Source organism: Protopterus annectens, chromosome 2.part0 (genome assembly GCF_019279795.1).
Source record: "Protopterus annectens isolate FY-2018-M chromosome 2.part0, PAN1.0, whole genome shotgun sequence".
Taxonomy (NCBI): domain Eukaryota; kingdom Metazoa; phylum Chordata; order Ceratodontiformes; family Protopteridae; genus Protopterus; species Protopterus annectens.
In genome coordinates this window covers 736,262,112-736,284,151 of record NC_056728.1, presented here as the reverse complement: position 1 = coordinate 736,284,151, position 22,040 = coordinate 736,262,112, and the positions used below count along the sequence as shown (strand labels likewise).

Genomic DNA, 22,040 nt, shown 5'->3' with positions numbered 1-22,040 from the left:
GACATAAGGAAGACTTTGATGGTCCCCCTAGATATCGAAAAATTATCTCTGGCCTCTCATTCAAACCGAATGAATAAAACCACATAGCAGGAGCAAATGTCATGTATTATCATAATAATAAAAATAATAATAATATTAATAAACCACCACTTGTCTTTCACAGAAGTGGATCAACCCACCATATAATTCAAACATCTTTTAACTGTTACCCATTTAACATTTAGCCAGATTTTATGAATGAAATACTCCCAAGTTAATATCATTTTAGACAAACCTCTATAAGGACTGTGACCTTGGCATTCTGCAGGGGATTATGTGTCGCTGTGATCTTTAGGGTCATGATGGATGGAACTTTCTGCTTCTTGTATGGACATCACGTTTTTCAAAACGGCCTAATCGAATGATCTGATAAACAGCAATCAAACTTTTGACCCCATAATGGTTCATTTAAAAAAATCTAGAAGAGCTGCACTAGAACCTACCCCTACCTGCAGGAAGGCTGAAGAGTAGTGTCTGGAAGTGAGTGTTTGGTGTTCACACAGTCCTGATGGTCTCAGTTCAGAAACTGTTTATGAAGCTAGCTCATGAACTCAGCCAGAAGTGGAAAAAATAGGGTCAATGTGCAATTGTAGCTGAATAGCAAGCAGGATTTGGACAGATTAGGACAGAGTAGACCCTGAATATGTAGAATAGTTCTTGGGAAGTGAAATGTCACTCCACTGCTGGGAAAGCAGCCAGATTTTCTGGGAGCAGCTGGAAAGCTACATCCAACTGGTATTGTTCCTATAAGAAGCTTCTTGATTAGGCTTGATCTCTCTATCTTTCTCTCCTACTTTGGAGTAGCCCCTGGGAGAGGTCTGGGCTGGTGTTCTATTGAGATACTCACAAGCATCTGACTGATTGCTCTACACTTGTTATTACTGTGAGTAGATGAGATGGTTGCCTCAGCTATGCTTATTCTACGTATGTGGCTTTCTACAAGATTATTAGTGTATTGCTTGGTAAGGGATCACTGACTTGTTCAGAAGTCCTACTGGCAGATAATGAAATGTTACTGGACTTCTGAGTATTCATGAAGTGTCAGTGATAAGCAACCGTGTTCAAACACATGGGTGCTCACAAATGAACTTAGTATCAGAGAACTTTATGTGATGGTCAAAGACTGACTTTGTTGACATGTTATAGACCTGAGGCCACAAGTAGAGGACACTACTGAGTGTAAAGTGCTGAGCTGTCAGATAACTGTCATTTTAATGGTATGTTAGGTCAGACAGCTAGGTAGTGGCTGGACAGACCTTCTAAAACTATAAGCAGGTAAATGCTTCTTTGTGGGACAAGTTAATCTACAGCTTCCAGAATAGTTTCTGTCATGAACTGAAGTTTAATAGCCTGAAGTCCAAATAAACTGTATTAAAATGATGGTAGCAAGGAAATGAGGCTGAAAGATGGTTAGTCATATCATGTCTGTAATCCTAAGACCTGTTATCAGGTACCAGCAGTCATGCAAAGATGTCAAGTTAAAGAAAGAGGCCTTCCGCAGAATGTTAGCAGGGTAGCCTCCAGATTTGATTGACAGCTACTGATAGGCAGTGGTAGTCACTGAGGCAAATTTTCTAACCACTTTGGCAATGTGATTATCAAAGGAGAGATTACTGTCTACTTGGGTCTCCAGATCCCTTATTACGTCTTTCGTATTTAGGGGACTACCACCTATGTGGTAGTTTGTGGGTACTTTGTTTTTTTCCAAAGCGGATGACTATGCACTTTTTGGGATTTAGCATGAGGCCATGATTTTGACACCAGGTATGGCAGTCAAGAAAAGTTGTCTTTATTTGCAGATAATGTTATTTTATACCTGATGAAACAGTAAAGGAAGTGTCAGTGTTGTAGAACACTCTGAGACAGTTTCAAGTCTTTTTGGGATACAAAATTAATGAAGATAAAGCAAAGGCAATCATTGTAAACTATGTACCCACACACAAATATGTTCAGCAATACCCATATTTGTGGGGATATGATCAAATGAAGTACTTAGGAGTATGGATTAAAAAGGATTCTGTTATTGTAGCTAAGGATATGTGGGAAGACATTCAACAAAAGATAATACAAAGACTGAGAAATTGGAAGCATTGTTTTATGGATATGGTTAGCAAGATACAAGCAGTGAAAATGTTTTTAGGCATAGAGAGGACAAGCATATTTTTATCAACCAGAAGTTGTAATAAAGAGTTGAAGGATTTTATCTGGGAGGGGAATGGGGCAAGAGTCAATTTTGATAAGATGATCCTTCCAATAAAACAAGGTGGTTTGGGATTACCTGATTTTATTGGGTGTTTCAGAACTACACAGTTTATGCTCCTGTACATAGCACTGACAGAAAGCTATAATTCAAAGTGGAAAGGGATGATGATGAAATGGGAGAAGCTCAAGAGACAAGGACAGATTGGGATTTTGGATACATTTTCTTAAGGAGAATACCGATAACCATACAGAATATTATATTCATAAAGCAGTAGAACGTATTCTATGAACTAAGCCAACACAGGGATGAAGAAAGGAGATTCTGCTTATAGGGATGACTGTAATTAGAGGTACTGATAATAGACAAGAGGGGCTGGAATTTCTTGGAGAAAACTAGCAAAGGAACCAAGGTACTGGAAGCAAATAATTAGAGAGGGAAAGGTAATAGAATGGGAAGAGGTCAAGAATTCATTTGGATAGATATTGCCTTCCCTATGAAGGATTGATTAGAGCATAGGCAGAGAGAAATAAGTAGTAGGATCCTAAGTGAAAGACCAGCACTGGTAGAGCTTTTATTAGAATCTAGAACAAAAGCTGCTGTTAAAAAAGAAGGATAAAGAGTATGGCATATAAAATATTCCATGAACCAGAGGAACTGACCAGAGGAGGTTAGAAAACAATTGGGAAGAGAGAATGGATAAGCACTTCACAGAGAAATGATGGGGGATACATGTATGGCTCCCAAACATGCAACAAAGTCTAGAAGATTTAAGATCTTTGCTTGAAAGTGTTTGCATTGGTATTTTAATGCCCCAAGCCCCCAAGCATACTCGAAAGAAGGTTTCCTCAGCTAGACTGCAAATGTTGGAGGTATGATGGGGAAGAAAGAGATCATTGGCAACATGTTTTTGGAAGTGTAATAATTTGCAGACTTATTAACAAGTCCTGCAGTCTACTCTAACAGAAATACTGGGTGAGCAAATTGGTGTTAATTATGGAAATGATTTTTGAGCTATTATACAGAACTGGAATTGCCTAGACATTGTAAGGCCTTGCTGAGTTTAATTCTGGTGGCTGCCAAAAATGTAATTACTAGACAATGGAAATCAAATTCTAAGCCAACTGTACTAGAAGAAGTGACTATGGTAACAGATATAAAACAACTGGGAATGGGGTCTTTAGAAAAGGGTAGGAATAAATTACATAGAAAAAATGAAATTGTGGGAACAGTGCATGCAGAATGTTTTGGTGGAGGAATGAGGTTTAAGGCAAGGCAGGAATTAAATGAGCTTTGTAATGTTTGACTGACAATGACTGAACAGATTGTAAGTGATGTATAATAGTTTCAAATGAAAATATTTCAATATGGTTTGTTTTCATTTATATAAATGCATGGTTGCCTATATCATACGTGATTATTTAATAAGCATAAGTGATTATTTAATAAACATGTTTCTTGCTAAAAAAGGTTATATCTTATCTCCTGTCCTGCTTGTGATTTTTATGGATAGGACATTAAGGGGTGGCTGATGAAATTCCAAGTACCATAACTGATGTCCTTGGAACAGATACTGTCATTGTGAAACTGATGAACACGCATGCCATGTCTAAAACAGGGGTATCACTAAGTATTTCCTTCCTCCCAGATATTACAGTCTCAGAGTTAGTATATGTAAGCACCAGAGGTGTGGGCAATGATGCCCTTAACATGTCAGTATACTGTTGGAGGGGTGAACACCCTGTAAAAACACATTACAAGTGTTACAATAAGCTTTGACATTTGTTGAATTTACTTTGAAATTAAGTTTTAGGTTATAAAAAAGTGGAAGGCATGCAATTATTGTACTTTCGATAAGGAATTGATATCAAAGCACAAATGACATTTAGAAAGTATTCAGTTTGCAGATGTGAGGCTGCATTTTTGTCTACAGAGGATCTATTTATAGCCCCAAAGAACTGTCAGCTCAGCAAGGACCAAAGTGACTCACATTGAATGGAAAGGCATTAGGATGAAAATCAGTGCCCCCACATCAGAAGTCAAGATATTATTTCCAGAAAAGAGCAGACTGCTCTCTGTAAGTAAAAGGGAAAGCAGCTACCTTAAATGGAAGAGATTAGGCATCTTGGAATTTTATTCACGTTTATTTTGCTGCACTTTGTAGCTCTGCCCCCACTAACAGCTGACCATCTGTTTACCACCATTATCTTGGATCAGAGTGTAGCATTATCTAAGTGGCCCTCAAGGGATTTTTATCCTTTAAACCCTGACTTCTGAGCATGCTCTTTTGTACTTGGGGAAAAGCCTACAATGGGCATAATATGGGGTTGCCGACTGTATCTGTGAGTGCTGTAGCCTATAAGACAACCCTTTTTCTACACTAGGTCCCCATTCTCTATCAGAGATACATTTGTGGGAGGTAAGCCTCATGAAACACCCCTTAACCTCTCCCTGAGAAAGGTGAGAAGGCAATACCTCCTCACTCCTTTCTTTCCCTGGCTTTCCCCAGTTTTGGGCTGCAACTGAACCCAGGTTGATAGGGCTTTGTCTCAAGACACACACTGAAGAAAATCTGTCTTAGTTTACTAGGAACATATGAATGGGGATTGTTGCTGGCAGTAAGGAACTCTGATCTCCCCTATTCACCTTGATGTCATTATGTTTCTTACCAGGCTAAGTGGATCAGGGTACAGATGGATGGAAAGATGAGTGGGAAGAAGTAACATTTTCAGACTTGATTGGGCCTTCCATGAAGAATGGTCCATACAATGGAGGTAAGCCTCACCAGAGGCTGGGCAAATTATAACTTATGTATTGGATGCTGACATAATAAACTTATAATGGGGGTTGAGGGGTTGGTAAATGGTTAAGGTGTTTACCTCACAGACCCAAGATACAGGGTTTAATACTTACCTTTGGATTGGAAAATTTGGCTAGGCTTAAAATGGCCCACAAGGGTAGACAGCCTAGCAATAACCTATGGACCTATATAAAACTGCATCATGATAATTTTGAAAACATAGTGTACATTTCTTTTTAAAATTTGTTGTGGATCTGGGAAAATTTATTTCAGTGGTGCAACATGAACTCCCAAGATTTCTAGGCTAAACATTCAAATTTGCAAACAAAATGAAAGTAATCTAACTGGTAATACAGCTGTAGACAGAAACAAGTACATATGTTGAAGTATATATGTAATATTAAAAGACAGGTTTATCACGCATGCTATTCAGACTGTTAAGCATTAGACGCACACACACTGTACACAGTTATTTTGTTTTATGTTGTGAAATCTTATATGAGCTTTTAAAGCAGATACATGAATGTGATGCAGATATAAGTAGCAGAAGAAGCTAACACACGTAAAAGATTTTTTTTTTTGCTTTCTAAAGCATAAATTTTGTATTTCAGATTTTGGAGAAAGACAACTTTATCATTAAGAGATGGTAATTAAAACACATTGCTTGCACTGAGAACTTTCTGGCAAACTACTTTAAATATTTCTTATCCTCCAGATGTAATACTTTCATTTTAAAACTATTTAGAAAGGAAGAAAACTTTTTAGATACAGTGCTTATCCATGTCATAATTATTCCATCCTCTTCACTGGATCTGATTACATTCTACTCTGTGTGGTCTGGACTGAGTAATGTGTATCTGATGCTATATTTTAAAATGAATCTTGTATCATGTTTTGCTTCTTCTACCTCCTGCATAACATTTACAACCAAAGACCATTTATTTTAATTTTATTTCAGATTTTCTTTTCAGAAACTTGCAGATTATTCCTAACTGTATTTCCAAGAGATGTGAATGATGTGTGCATGTGTGTGTGTGTGTGTGTGTGTGTGTGTGTGTGTGTGTGTGTGTGTGTGTGTGTGTGTGTGTGTGTGTATATGTGTCCGAGAGAAGTGATTCTGCCTAAGGAACTTTTAGCCTGACCTTTAATCTACATTTTCCTAATGTCTAGTTGCAAGGAAACAGATGTGAAAGGAAGTAAGGACATGCTTATCAAAGTCATCCATAATTCCATGGACATATAGATAGTTAAAAAATATATTATTCAACTCATTAAGTGGCCATTGAGCAAGTGAGATGTGCTAGACTGTTTAGTCACTGTTGTGTGGGGCATGATGGGAATGTTCAAGCAGTCTACTCAAGTAAGTAATTTATTATTTATATACTTATTTATTTATTTGACATTTGTTGACCGAGTCAGTCCGACTGGGAAGAAGCCCTTTTTCAGCGGAGGTCTGGGGAAAAAAGCTCCACAAATGATTACAAACATGGTATAAAAAAAAATATATATATCTATATATATATATATATATAGATATAAAATGGTTCACAAGATAAAAATGGTTATCTAAAGGTAGCAAATTACATAGATAGAGTAAGTAATTAAAGGAGGTATACAACATATTTACATTACACATAATAAGCAGTCAAAGATTAACAAAACTCTAGCAGTACAGTCCCTGTATTTTTAAAATTGATTAAAAGTGGGTGAGGGACTCATAAAGACACAGCAATGAAGAAAGAGGTTCCTTTTGTAGAAACTCTGGGAGGACAGAGAAGAGGATGTATGTCAGTTGTGAAGTGTGGGGAGTAGAAGTTCAGCCAGAGAGCAGACAAGAGCGGAGGAAGGGGAGTGTGGGTTTTAGAGAGGATTTGAGAAGTAAGATACGTGCAAGGAGGGTGGTTACTGAGATGGCTGCAGGCGAGGATGTGAGACTAAGGAGGCTTTCATGGAGGGTGACTGCAGTGACAGATCCAAGAAATGTTAAGAAAGTGTTTTATATCAACCTTGAATTTTTGTGGGTACATAGTATTCCTGATTTCTAATGGAAGTTTATTCCAAGCTAGGGCTGGGAGGTAGCTATAAGGTTTTTGGCCTATTTTGCTTTTGGGTTTGTAGATTTGGAGGAGGTTTTGGTCAGAGCTGCGGAGAGACCTAGGAGGAGAATTGAGGGAGACAAGTAAGGCAATGTCAGGGCAAGAGGAAGGTTGGTGCAGTAGGATGTATATGACCTGGAGGTGGATAAAGAATAAATGATGAGGGAATTTAACAATCGTGTTATAAGTAGATTCGAGTTTCATTAGGAGGGAGGTCTGCAGGTCGGTAAGTATTTGTGAGCCATAGAGAAGGATAGGGAGGAGGCAGGCATGGGATAGGGAGATTCTGGATTTGGAAGTGAGAATTTTTTTGCTGCAATATAGGAGTCCAAGTTTTTGTTGGGTTTTCTTAATGTTAGTGGAGATACACAAATCAAATTTTAGTTGGTCATCTATGAATACCCCAGAAGCTTGGTGTGAGATTCAACAAAGATGTGTGTATTGTTGTGGGAGTTGATTGAGAAGGGCTTGAGATGGTTCATAGTTTTGGGAGTGAAAAGCAGGAGTTTTTTCTTTTTTGTTTTTAGAATCAACTGGTTACTGGTGAGCCAGTTTTCAATTGATTAGAAGGATTTTTGAGTGAGATTGTTAAGTTCAGAGCAGGAGTTTGCTATGGTGATGCTTGCTGAGTCATCTGCATATCGCACAAGAGATGACTCAGGGCAAGATGTTTGCAATTGGTTGATAAATATATTAAATAGTAGAGGGCCAGGAATGTATCCCCGAGGTATGCCCATTTTTATACGGAGGGCAGGAGATGTTGCAGAAAGCCATTTGAATGACTGAAGACAGTCTGAGAGAAAGCTTGAAAACCAGAAGATTGCAGATGTGTAATCTGGTTACAGTCAAGATTAGTCCCACTCAATCAGATGACATCTTGTTTCTGACAGATGTACAATGACAAGCTACCTCGGGCATATATTTTATAATATAACATAAACCAAATCAAATAGTACATTACTTAAGTAACCAGCAAATATGTTTATTGTACAACCAAATACAAGACAAAGGCAGCTTTCTGTAAGTTGCAAACACATCTATATACATTTTTAAATTTGAATAGACAAGACTCGATGAACACTTTTAGAAGCTACATACCCTGATATGTAAATTGAGCAGCTGAGTAGAATAATGTGTGTGTAGGCATTCCTGGCTGTATTCATGTAAATTGCATCTGGAATGTTCTACTGGCAGAAAACTAGCAGCATTAGACTGTCTAGTTGCATACAGGACTAGAAAAATAAACCAAAGGAATAATGCAGAGCAAAGCAATACACCAAAATACTCTGTAATAATACAGTATATTACCTGATGGTGTACCACAACTGATACAATGCGTCAAACTATCCTATTATACTCTGTGATAATACAGTACATTACCTGATGGATACGACACAGCACTGATACATTGTGTCAAACTATCCTGTAATACTCTGTAATAATAATACAATACATTACATGATGGCATTTGACACAGCACTGATACAGTGCTTCAAACAATCCTATAATACTCTGTAATAATACAGGACATATTAATCCAAAAGAAGAGGAAAGATTGCCCAATTTGAAAACTATGAACGAAAACAAAGGGCAAACCAACGACCACAAAAGAGTCAAAGGCAGTTTATTCTCCACATGGGATTCCTTATAACAAACAAAGCACATAAACACATTAACGAAACACTGCGTTTTCATCACCAAGGACTTCAGATGTAACATATACATAGACTACACGTTAGCATTTACACATTTTAAAAAACTGAACAACCAGAGTTTAACATTAATAAACAAACAGTTCAATGTAAAATCCTACATTCTCTCTTAAAATGCTTCTCAACTCTAGAAACATTAATAAATGTTAAAAAATAATAATAATAATAATAATAAAAAATTTTGACTTGATAAAAACATTCCACAATATATGCCATTAAAAATATATAAAAATTACATTAATCCCTACCAAATTGTATAAAACCTAGAGAAGATATAAATCAAGCTTTCTCCACCATCTAGTGGACATTTCAAAAATTGCACTCAAACTTGTGTACAACAACAGTACATTACCTGATGGTGTACTACACAGCACTGATACAGTGTGTCAGACTATCCTACTGTAGAACTGTGCTGTGCAGTAGGAGTTGTGGCCCTTTCTGTGAACACACTGTGCAACTGCCTGCTGTCAGGCAAGTCCCAGACATCTTCGTCAGTCTTCTACTCCAACTTTCCACGGCACCTGTCACATGGACCAGTGTGCTGCAAAGTGGGGAAACACTAATGGAAATCATCAGGGATGTGGGTGTACAGGAGTTCAGGGTGCAAAAAAGCTGTTGAGAGATTTTTCAGTATGTCATGCAATGAAACAAATACCCACTATGCATTGCATATGCACATGCTCTTGGACTGGAGTTCTTGGTCTTCACCAAAGAGTCAATGTCTTTGTAGTAAAAAAAACTGCTGGCTTCTTAAGTAAAGCAAGCACCTCTGTCATCTCAACTAACAAATGTCAATAAATAAATAAATAAACAAATGTAAAACAAAATGAATAAATAGAAACATCTGACCCATTTGCATTATGACACACTGAAAACCCATTTAGCAGTTTATCAAGCCCAATTACATGCTTCTTTTTAAATTGTAGAGTAATAAAAGATTATAAAATTTATAAACAGAATTTAACAAACAGTGACATCTCACAGCTTATTTTCCCTTATCAGCAAATACTCTTCCAGTTCTAAACCCTGGTACCTTACCTGTCCTTTCTTACCACTTCTTCCCCACTCTTTTCTGCTGTTTTTGTACATATTATAACCATGCTGTTGAAATATCTGTTATGCTCATGTTGTATCTTCCTAAATCTGTTTATTTCTCTGAAATGAAGCTAACATATGGTTAAGTCTATCTCTAACTCTAATATGGATTTAGCATCTTTCTGGTTATCTTACTTTTGTATTCTCTGAGCCGTACCTCAGTATAGTTCTACCCCACTAAACGAATAAAAAAATAAAGAAACGAACAGCTAAAGAAATAGAATAAATAAGTAAATTATTTACCTTTTTAAAGTTGCATTGTTATACAGGATAATGCATGTATAGAGATATGTATAAAGACAAATTAAATGGGATTAATAATCTTAAAGAGAGACAAAAACAAATAGCAAACCTAGAATAAATGAAATACACTAGAAAGGAAGAGCAGAGGAAAATGATGAAAACAAGGTAAGAGAAATAAAGGAGTAGATGGAATTACAGATATATTTTTAAACTACATAAATTCACTGATAGTTTCTGTCATAGAAACAATGAACATATTGTGAATGGCTTTGATGTCCATTTGGTGTCCATCATTCAAAAAACAGTCTCCATTTAACAATAGTATACAGAAGAATTATTTTCTGCACAGAAGATTCAAAACTATGTACTGTTACCTGATAGTGTGAAAAGAATGGGCCTGTAGTCTGATTAACAACACTGCTAAGAATGGGCCTGCACTGCTGTTTGGTCTTACTGTTTGTTAACATAGAGAAAAATACCATCAGCAACCAACTACTACAGATGGGAAAAACCACAATGCAAGCAGCCTGGACTTCCCATTAACTAGACTCTAACAGCAGAGAAATGAATAGTTTAATGAGTTTGAAACTAAACAGATCAGTCCATTGTAGGATGTTCCTTTGTGAAACAGACAGCTAGGCACGGAAAATGCAATGAACCCTTTACTTCTATAAGGATGGTGTTAGTTTGACATTATCCAAATGTCCTGAGCTCTACACTGATTTAATGCAATACTTTACTGCTGACTTTAATCTGAAGGTTTGTTTCACTGGGCAACATGTACATAAATGAGCTCAAAATTTGAGCAACAAACAGCCTGATTCATATCACAACCTGCACGAACAATTTTGATGAAGGCTTTTGAAAAGTAGATACATTTGGCTGAAGATCCAGACAGCTAATTAACATAACAACTGCATGCCCAGAAGCATAAGTCCTCCCACTTCCAAAATGTAAGTGACAAATTATGTAAAATCTAACAAAAATACTCATGGTTTAATCTGAACTTCCTTACACTAATTCCCACATCTATAAATTCTCCTACAGAGCAGAAAGTATACAGAAATATTTACAAATGCATTTTGTTTAAAATATCATAAAAGACTAACATTCCAACTGCTTACCCTGTTCAGTTTAGTATGTACCCAAATTATTACACAACTGTATGTGACTATCTGTATTTGTATACAAAAGTGTATTGTTATGTTGTTTCTCTCAATAGCAGTGCCTTTTTGTCAGGTCATGGATGAAATTTGCCTATTACCTGGCTACCAAATAACTAAATACATAAATAAATCTCTCTTCTCTGGAACACTATTCCAACTTCCCTTTATAAAACTCGCAAGCCTGCCATTTCTGCCTTTTTCCAAACTTCCTCACTCTATCACAAAAGCAAACTAGTGACATCTGTTTACCTAAAGATTGTTCTGTTTGCCTTGTTACTTTTCTTCAAGAAACATCTTCCTCCTATTTCTTTTCCCTCCCAACCTACTCACATTTTATTTGATTTAGTTGTTACTCAGCTGGGTTATTAGATAAAAGACCCTCTTCAACTATGACCCAGACTTGTGGGACAATACAAATTCAAAGCAGTACAACTTGTTGCAATACTTTTCAAATAAAGTGAATACTTTTTTCTACTTCATATTTAAAATATATGAACATAGACTTTTACTGTCCATGTACAGCATCACGATCTACCTATCTATTGTTTTCCTCAAAACAACTGCACAAAGTGTATTATCACTAAAGAGGCATCACAAGCAGCGTAATAATTTAAAATGTAAGTGGTTTTTCCAGCTGCTTTACACATGTGGGCGCGGGCACACGCGCAAACACACACACACACACACACACACACACACACACACACACACACACACACATACACACACACACACACACACACACACACACACACACACACACACACACACACACACACACACACACACACACACACACATTGTATATTAAATACATCCTCACTCACACCCATACTCATCTGATCGCAATCACAGACTCACTCATCCATATACACACACACACACACACACACACACACACACACACACACACACACACACACACACTCGCAGATATATGTATACGTACAGAGGTATAGGTTTAGTGGCACAGTGGTTCAATGGATACAAGAGGTTTTCTGGTTTGATTCTCAGTTGGGGTGCCTTCTGTGCAGAGTCTGCATGTCCTCTCTGTGTTTGTAATGGTTTCCTTTGGGTGGTCTTGTTTCCTCCCCCATTCCAAGACATGCAGTAAGTGAACTGGACACTCTAAATTGCCCATGAGTGTCAGTGTGCATGTGTGTGAAAGAACAGCTGTGGTAGGGCTAGCCACCTTGCAGTGTGAACTTGGCTTTAGATGATTGTCATTGCTGAAGTGACACCATGACCTCATGTGAAAAATGGGAAAAGTGGTCATGGATGGATATAGACATAGCTTTAAATAATTCGGCATCTCTAACCTAGAAAAGAGATGAAGCACCAACATCTGGTCCATGTGCACCAGACCAAAACAGTCTTCATCTCAACATTTAGGTCATCTTGAGTACCAAAATGATAGAAATTTCCCACGTTACTGTCAGCAACAAAGGAGTAAACTAAAGTATATCAGCCTTAAAACAGATCAAAATGGAAATGATGTTTGCAAAAAAAACAAAACAAAAAAAAACTGTCTATCATTTCACCAAATATGTTTAATATGATCTGCCTTTTTAAATGAAAATTAATTCAGTGTCTAGTGAAATGATGGGGTTCAAAGAGAAACAATACAGTGTACCATCCTTCAGATTAAATATTAAGAGTGTGCTTATAAAGGTTTCTTGAGCACAAGAAAAACATTCAGGGCCAGTACAACAGTAACAGTGCTGATCAGAATTTCAGTTTCAGAACATTTTTTAACGTAACTATTGAATGTCTTGTGTAGTTTGCTCTTTTTCAGGTTCCCAGTGTCTGGTGGAGAGCACTTAGTATATGGACGAATGGTGTCTATAGTTTGGCTCCAGAGTTTAGAAACAGACTCCACAGTTTTCTCTTTTCTGTGTGCTTGACAGCTTGTGTCTCCTTCCCTCACATCACGCATACATTCAGGCAGACAGGTGCATTTACTTTACTGATACTGTGGGAGCAGACTGGGGATGCGATGGCAGTTGGGGGGGGGTAAAAGAAATGTACAAATAATTATTTAAATGGGCCATTTCTAATTATAGGATACCCTGTTATTTAAGTGTAAACTCAGGATTTTCCAGGAAATACAGGACAATTGAGAGGTGTGACCTGACCTGAGAAGATGTGGCTTCTCTCCCACTCTGTTACAAAAGCACAGTGTGAGACAAGGGGGCAATGGGTTTTATTTCTCTCCCTCTCTGTTTGTCTTTCTGTCTGTCTGTCTCTTTCTCTCACTCTAGTGTGGACTCGAAATTACTAACATGACAAGTTCATACAGTTCCCCTATGCGCACACGCAAGCACATGCACGAGCACACACACGCGCACTATTTCAGTGAGTTTATTTGGATTAAAGTATAAGGACTGCACTTCTGCAAGGAATGCATGCATATGAAAAAATGCATTAGTTTTACTGTAGAGGAATTGTGGAATTTAGTATATAACTATTACATAATCAGTTTAGACAGTTAAGGTTAAGGTTTATTTGAAAAATGCATTGTTTGATCACTAGAGGGCAGTATAAAAATCACAGTGCACTGTTTACAGGCTGTGATTGAAAACATTCCTGAAATCACTCCTTTTTACACCAAATCTGAAAAATTTACTTGTGTCCTGCTTCACTCTTGCTAGTGCTGTTTAATCTACATCCCAGGAGTAGAACTTACTTGTTTATTTATTTGTCCTTTGTTGACCAGGTAGGTGGGCTGGTCCAAGGACTGTTTTCAGACACTACGCAGATGCATATGCACAGTTCTTATATAGAGATGATATAGTCCATGTGTAATACATTTGAGAAGCAACTTAGATCAATATTGTCAGAAAATACAACTGGAGTACAGAATAAAGACCCTTCTGCAGTCAATATTATTTAATTGCAACTACTGGAATATACCTGCATCAAACCAAATTGCTGTTTTCAATATACAATTACTATTTTACATAAAAAAGTTTCATACAACTTGGTCAGACAGAATTTGCCCTTGTATGTATAGTACTTTCTCAAGATTTTGTCAGAAATGATTAAGGTGATTACCATTTGACTCTAAACCAGGTGCATTTGTGATTCTCCCTAGGGGTTCTAATATTTTCTTTTTTTGTGAATTAAGTGATTTACCTGATCTCAGAGGACAGGAGATTCTAGTTTGCTGAGACAATTTTGCTGAAGTTGTTTTTTTCCAGAAGGATGGGAGTGGTGTACAGAGTAGAGTGTCACTAATGGCTTCTGAGTCTACAGAAATGTTTGTTTTTTTTGTATCTTGCTTCTGAAAGAAGGATAGAAGATGATATTCAGGTGTTTTTTTGTAGGAATAAGCAATACTGGGTAGGTGGGATATCCGATTATGCTCTGTTTGAGAGGAGAGGGTGATAAATCGAAAGATTGCACTTAGAGTTGTCTAAATTATGTTAGTGTAGCAGGCTAAGTGGAACATACTGTTGTACAGGATATACCTTGTTCTAGGTATTAGTCTGTTCTTTGCCACAACCCTCTTGGCTTTTAGGGTAAGGTGGTTGGTGATGGGGTTTGAAGTTTTCAGTTGTGCTGAGCCTTTAGATATTATGGTGCCTGTGTGTATTTGATAGTGAGATCCAACATATTTGTACATGTTGACTGGTTTTATGGTTTCATTATTTGGAGTCATTACTATTACATGATTGAATATTACTATATTTTGTTGTGTGCCAAAGAACATTAATGCTGTTTTAGACACACTAAGCTCATGGTGATGGCTTGTGAAACTGGGCTATGGTATACTATTAAGATACGTGTTTATATTACTTATAAACACTGATCCTTGCAGTATGAGTTTGTGAGTCTCCAATTGTTTGCACCTTAGTGGTAACCCCCCCCCAAAAAAAAAACTCGGAATAAACAAGAGCATTCACCTTTAGCAGTCAATGTTTATTAAGCTTTTTAAAAAGCTCATCTTGAAGTGCTTGGTTTTCCACTAGCTGCTTATTACATACTATTCTGGCTTTTATTGTTATTCAACTCAGGTAGTAGCTTCTTGTTAGGGATGACTAAAGATTATATTTATAGTGTTAAGGGGTATCGGGGAACATACCTACATTTTTAGTAGGTGCTGTGGGATCTTTTGCATCCACATGAGCTACCACCAACTCAAGCAAATAATGTCTCAGTTTAACATGTCATGTAAAGGACAACACATTCTTAGGAATGCAGCACACCATGCCCTTATGGTGCAATACAGTATTAGCAATCAGTCTACCTGGCATAGGAATATAACCCACAGGCTTCTACACCAGAGTGTGCTACCTGTTGTGCAACTGAAACTTTTCTCTATGAAGTAGGTTTAAAGAAATATTTGTGGGAAGTCATGCAATATTGTTGGCTGCATCAATACTTTTTCCTGGTTCTGTAGTACTACTTGTTAACTATACAATAACATAGTTTATTCTTTGAGTTTTTTGAAATCTGTATGTAATGCTACACATAAAAAGTGAATGATTTCTGATGGATTAAATGAAGTACAACGGAAAACTTTTTACCTACCTGGCTTTATGTGAAATGCTCTGTTTAAATGTTAAACTATGTGGCATTATCAGATTAGATAGCTATGAATTTTTTCTCTCATCCAACCATTACCTTATTAGCATGTGATAAATTAATTTGTTAAGAAAGGCTGTTGGAATCCAACATGTACTGTTATCATGTCAGTTTTGTCTGATAGCACAACGTTACCTTTCATTTCACTCAAACTTACACTTTTTCTGCATTAGAAGTATCTCTAAATGACTGTAGCCTCTATCAGCTTTATAATTTACCACTTCATAATGGTGGCATCTCCACTGTTTCAACTGGCCTTCCTTTTAAGACCTTGATCATGGCCTATTTGATTTAGTTATCATTTTTACTTTGTTTTTTAATTGTGGGCTTGTGTAATTTAAGTTTTCTTGTGCCATCCCTTCCCCCATGCAAGCCAACCTTTGTACTACAAAGATCCTGATCCTCAGTGACAGACATCTTCTTTTTGGGAGGCTCACCTATGAAGTGAATAGCTAGACCTAGACAGTGTGCTAGCATCTGCCTAGAAACACCATCCAAAGGACATCAGTAACTCTTAAATGAGTACCATGAGAAACAATCTGGAGTTTTGCTGCATTTTGCTAATGAACTTTGTCTGCATATTTGTTTCAGTGGGAAATCTTTACAGGAAAATGTTCAGTGTGTTACAATAGGAATAGCAGCCTTGTCTGAGAAGGTATCACTTATCTTGCTGGCTTTGCTCTCACTGACTGACTTACATTGTGAGATGGGTCTGAAGTCTAAATACCACATTACGCATTACTACCCTTCCACTTACCAGTTTATTTTATACCTTCCTTTTCTAATTAACAGTTTTTATTTCCAATCAAAATGCAACATTACTTCACAGAAGTAATACATTTCATTGCAGTCACTCTTTATTCTTACTCAAAGTTAGCTATGCTAGCTATAAGTTCTCACAATGACACATACAGTTGAAGAGATATTCCAAACCAACAATAGAAACCCTTACTACACGTGAATTGCTATACAAAAAGTATGGAATAATCAGTTTCTTAGCTATCTCTCAAATATATATACAACAAGGCTGCACATTATATTCCATGCATTATAAATAACTCAAATCATCAACTCCTGAGAGATGCCAGCACTCCTCTATAAAATTCTTCTAATAGTTAACAAAGCGGCTGTATGGAAACATGCAAATTTGGGTCCTGTAACTAACTCTTTTTCTTGTCCAACACATCTCACAGCTCAGAAAACAGCAAAGGACTTCAGATTGCCCATATTAATGCCCATAGCTTACATTAAAAAATATGAAACTCCACAGAAATCACAAATCCCCACCTTATTAATAATGTAGTTTAAGCTCTAAATATCAGTAATAATTTTTTCAGCATGAGTGGAACATTTACTAAAAGACAAATTTAATAAGACCAAGAGGCACTGCAAACCTGGTAAACACACAATAACGACCCCCCAAGATGTAATTTAACCTCTTGCAACTGAACCTGCCAACCACCACCTATTTAGATGGAAACAAAATCTAACTTTACATTTATACCTTAATCATGAAAAAAAATACTATTAACATAGTTAGAAACTATAATAAATACCATAACAATTATTTCTGGAAATACAAGACCCTTGGGATGGGAGTAACATTTATGATTGCTTAAATGATGACATAATAGTAGATCACTAGCAGCTAAAATATATCAACAAGTGGTACAGTAAAAATATGAGAATGGACATTAATTATGTACCAGCATTATTTCATTAACACCGACATACTTCCTCATAAGTTTTATCACCTCATTAAAAAAAATAATAACATAGCATGACAGATCCATCATCCCATATACAAAAAACATAACCTTAAGAATCCCAAAATAACCACCATCTTGGGAACATAGTTATTTATTTTATTTACATGTGTTGTCCGGGAATGTGCAAACTGGGAAGTTCCCATTATTAGTACAACTCCTGAGAATAAAGTTCAAGAAACATAAAGGAAACCGTTCTATAAGAAGTGGGGTAGCACCATGGACACCTTCTATATTCTTAATTTAAAACTCAGATCCCTCTCTTAGTTCGAACTTACACCATGGTGTACTCCTAGGAGTTCCCGCTGGACCAGTGCTGCAAAGGTATGTGACTTACCCTTGACCAAGAACAGGTAATAGGATTCAGAAAGATGTTATGCTGATGACTCTCATTACCTGTCACTGGTATAAGCTGAACACTCTCTCAAACCCACTGATTAATAACCACAAGAAGTAGCTTGTGTCTGTACAGCAAAAACCACGTAACACCCAGGTAAATCAAAAATGCTTATGTAGTGGTCTTCCATGCAGCAATTAATTAAGACAAGGGGCTGAGAGTTTACAAATTCTCCAACTGAATAGTTGTAGGAACCTAAGACTATTTAGAACCATGTTCGATAGACATGGCTATGAACAAATTGACTTTATTATCAGGAGAAATACAAACTTTATTTCTGATATAGTTGATGAAATTAATACTTTAAATCAGAGTATTACAAATGACGTGTTGTTTAACATGTTAAAACCCAATTATACTAACGTTTTTAAAAAAGTTGAACAGAATTGTAAGATTGTCTTACAAAGAAAACAAAAAAAAGTGATGCGTGATTACAGTGATTACCACAACATTGCATATCCATTACCTAAGGCACCTAATCGTGCTTCCAAAAAATGACATTCTTTCTAGATTTGAAACTCATGAGTATTCCCCACTTAACCTTTCACATGGAGTATATACCAACATGACACAAACTACAGACATAGGTTTGGATCAGTTTCCCCCACTCTCCAAAACTGAGAAGCCAGAATTAACCACACTGGTAGACACTTTTTTACAACCATCTATACCCCTCTGTGAAGCCCACCATTTTCAGAAGGTTCAACAGATGGAAACATTAAACACGGGGAGGGGAAACAGGTAGGGGGAACAAGAACCAGGGGCAACTCCCGGAAAAAACAAAGGAAACAAAAGTAATTGATATTAATCCACATAACAGAATAGTTACCTCAAACAACAAAATTTTACACACCTTCAAAGGCTTTAACATTTTAATTACAGTTCTATAGAAAAACAGTAATGTCATTCTTCTTTGTTTAGCAAGGGTATCAAATTTATATCCCACAAAGGTATGGACATAAGAGACACTTAATTAGAACTGAAACTCTTTACAAGAAAATTAAACTTTTTAGTTAACACTAATGAATTAGACACAGTACTAAGGGAACATGATTTACTATGGAAGATAAAAAGCATGCTTAATCCTCCCTTAAACCTTCTAATGACAACATTTGAAAAGTTTTGTGAAACGGGTCTCTACAAGTTGGAAAAGCACTCAAACACACTCACACAAAACCTGTCCAGGGAAGAGAACAATATTTTGAACTCTCTCAGATTTAACAGGACCTAAGGGTTTTGAAACCAGATAAAGGAGGGGGTATGGTTTTCATGGACTCGACTACTCCATTATAGTTTCCAGTATGCTTTTAGACCATGACAAATCTGAAGCAGTATCACAGAATGACATGTTTTATTGCATACAGGAAGACTTGCCTGGTTTTAGATGACTGTTTGACACAAGGAACAATTTCACCCCTGGAACACCAATTTCTTACTATAAAGAAATATATTATACAATTCATCATTGGGATCCCAAAAACACATGAAGATATTCTAGATCCCCCTTTAAGATTAATAGTGGCAGCACAGGGGTCCAAAACTTACCCCTTGGCCATTTTTTCTTGACAGGACATTGAAAGAGATATTTTCACATAAACCATATTTTAAGAGATTACTGGGATTTTTTACACAAAATTAAACAAGAATTTTACAGTGACAGGGTTACTTTTGTAACAATAGATGTAATGGATTTATTCAGCTGCATACCACAAACGTAGGGACTCAGATACTTTCACTCAGCTCTTTTAACCCTTACAAGTCTAGAAAATAGGCTTCTAAACCTCCTTATGGATTTAATGGAAATTATTTTACAGAACAATTTTATTTTTTTTCAAAGGGAATATTTTTAACAACTTAAGGGAGAGGCTATGGGCTCAGCATGTGCCCTAGTATATGCTAACCTGATGATGTACAGCTGGAAACTTGAATATATTTTAAAATCAGGTTTCAGTTTACATTGTAAATTTTATTCTATGTTCCTGGATGACATTTTTATTTTGTGGAATGCTCCCCCCCAATAAAATAGTGGAGTTTATCAAATATTTGAATGAAACAACAGCATTTTTAATGTTTACCTACCAAACTGGTCAGAGCAGTGTAAATTATCTAGATGTGACCATTTACAAGGATAGCAGTTTGAATAGATTTTAAACCATGATTTATAGGAAACCCACGTTTTTTAATACCTATTTGCAGCAATTGTCCCACTTTTTAGATCAGAAAGACTGAGCGGGCCTTATAGAAAAGATGTATGAATACAACTACAATATAAAAATCAAAAATACTAACAATGCTTTGTATAAACATTCTGTGGCATGCCAAGGTTTTAAGAAATTTGCATCCAGTATCCTAGAAACCATTCCTATTGATGAAAGGGGAGGAAACTGGGAAAACTTTATAGAATAAGACTTCAGTATGAGGAATTATTATTGGTATGACAAACATACATTTTTTAGATATTTATTTAATTTACTGCTTAAGTGAGTAGAGGAAACTGATTTCTTTGTTAGGCAACTGAATGACTGTTGAGATCACATTACATCATACGCTTCTTCCAGTGTTTCATGGCAACTGAATTTTGATTGGTTCCTTAAAGTCATTTGACAACTGAACAATGTTACATAACTATATTATGCAATGGATAACTAGTTCGGATGAAGTCCTACCAACAAAGATAAAAGTGCTTAACTTTTAACAGTTTTGTTTGATACATTTCTTGAACATATTAAAACTATTCTTTTTGTTTTAATACATTCCTTTATGGTCATGTGTTTCTTAACATTAACTGAGTGGTTTGCCAAGACTGGGAGAACACTATGTGAGCATTTTTGATTTTCGTGATTAAACCTACTAAGCAGCCATCAAGGTTCCCTGAAGTTAGTCATCCCATAGCATTCCCTGTATGTTAGCTACATTACTAAATGCATGAGAGATTAAACTCTGTCAGGCATGCAGTAAAAGGGCTATGAGTAAAGTGATGACATACTGTAAAGATGTACAAGAATAGCAAAGTTCAAGTTTTGTAAGAAGGTTAGATTTATGTTGTCCCCTGTGTGCAAAGGGAATAACTTGTGAAAAAACATTACCTGCATATAAGTGGTTCTCTCCTGGCCTAAAGAGCACCTTGCTGACTGTGGAACAGCCTCACCTGTAAGCTGGTACTATTAGTCCAGAGATGCAACCTTTTCATCATGTAATACCCATAGCACTGCTGCCAGTACACAAGTGAAGCACTGCCTACACCCATTAATTTGAACTGGCAGTGTTGTAATTTAAAAGTTCACAATGGCATTCAGTATCAATATTTAAAAAATTACATTTGTTATGAAACTGCAGGTAGAGCTCTACAATTCCTCATTAATCTATGCAGCTTGAGGATTCTCACATCTCTGTAACAGAACTGGGTACTTTGTAACTGGTGTAACTGCTTGGGATATTGCCTTCCCAAGCAAAACCTGTTTTAGAATACAGCCCAAATTCAATAGATATTAAGAACATCTATGAGGCATTATGATACAGCATACAATATGTTCAGCACAAGTGTGAATTAAGGCAACAATAAGCACTGTACATATACAGTAAATAATAATTTGATAGAGCTCTGATTCTAAAGATGATGTCAGAACATGAAGAGAAGAGTTATACATAGGTCTCACATGACAGGAACTGAGAAAAAAAAATGTCCTTATGTATAACTGTTCCATTAAAGGTGAATGGCCAAAGTACCAGAATGTGCAATAAATGTTTAATACAGTTTTTGTTTTCAGCATTTTTCCCATGGTTAGGTTTTTGATGATGTCTTTATGAACTGAGCATTGGTGTTTGCAGATAATATTGGTAAGCATGACACAAAGGGTTATGACTGAGTCTGTGATTGTAACAACAATATTATGTGATTTTATTATCTGACATGGATACCAAGAAATTCACCCTGGCATC

General features: G+C 36.5%; 1 protein-coding gene across 3 annotated transcripts in view; it reads right to left on the bottom strand.

The window, feature by feature from the left end:
• Nucleotides 1–22,040, bottom strand: part of LOC122793216 (prostaglandin reductase 1-like) — a 401,739-nt gene that overhangs the window by 20,276 nt on the left and 359,423 nt on the right. The gene's annotated exons all lie outside the window — the stretch shown is intronic.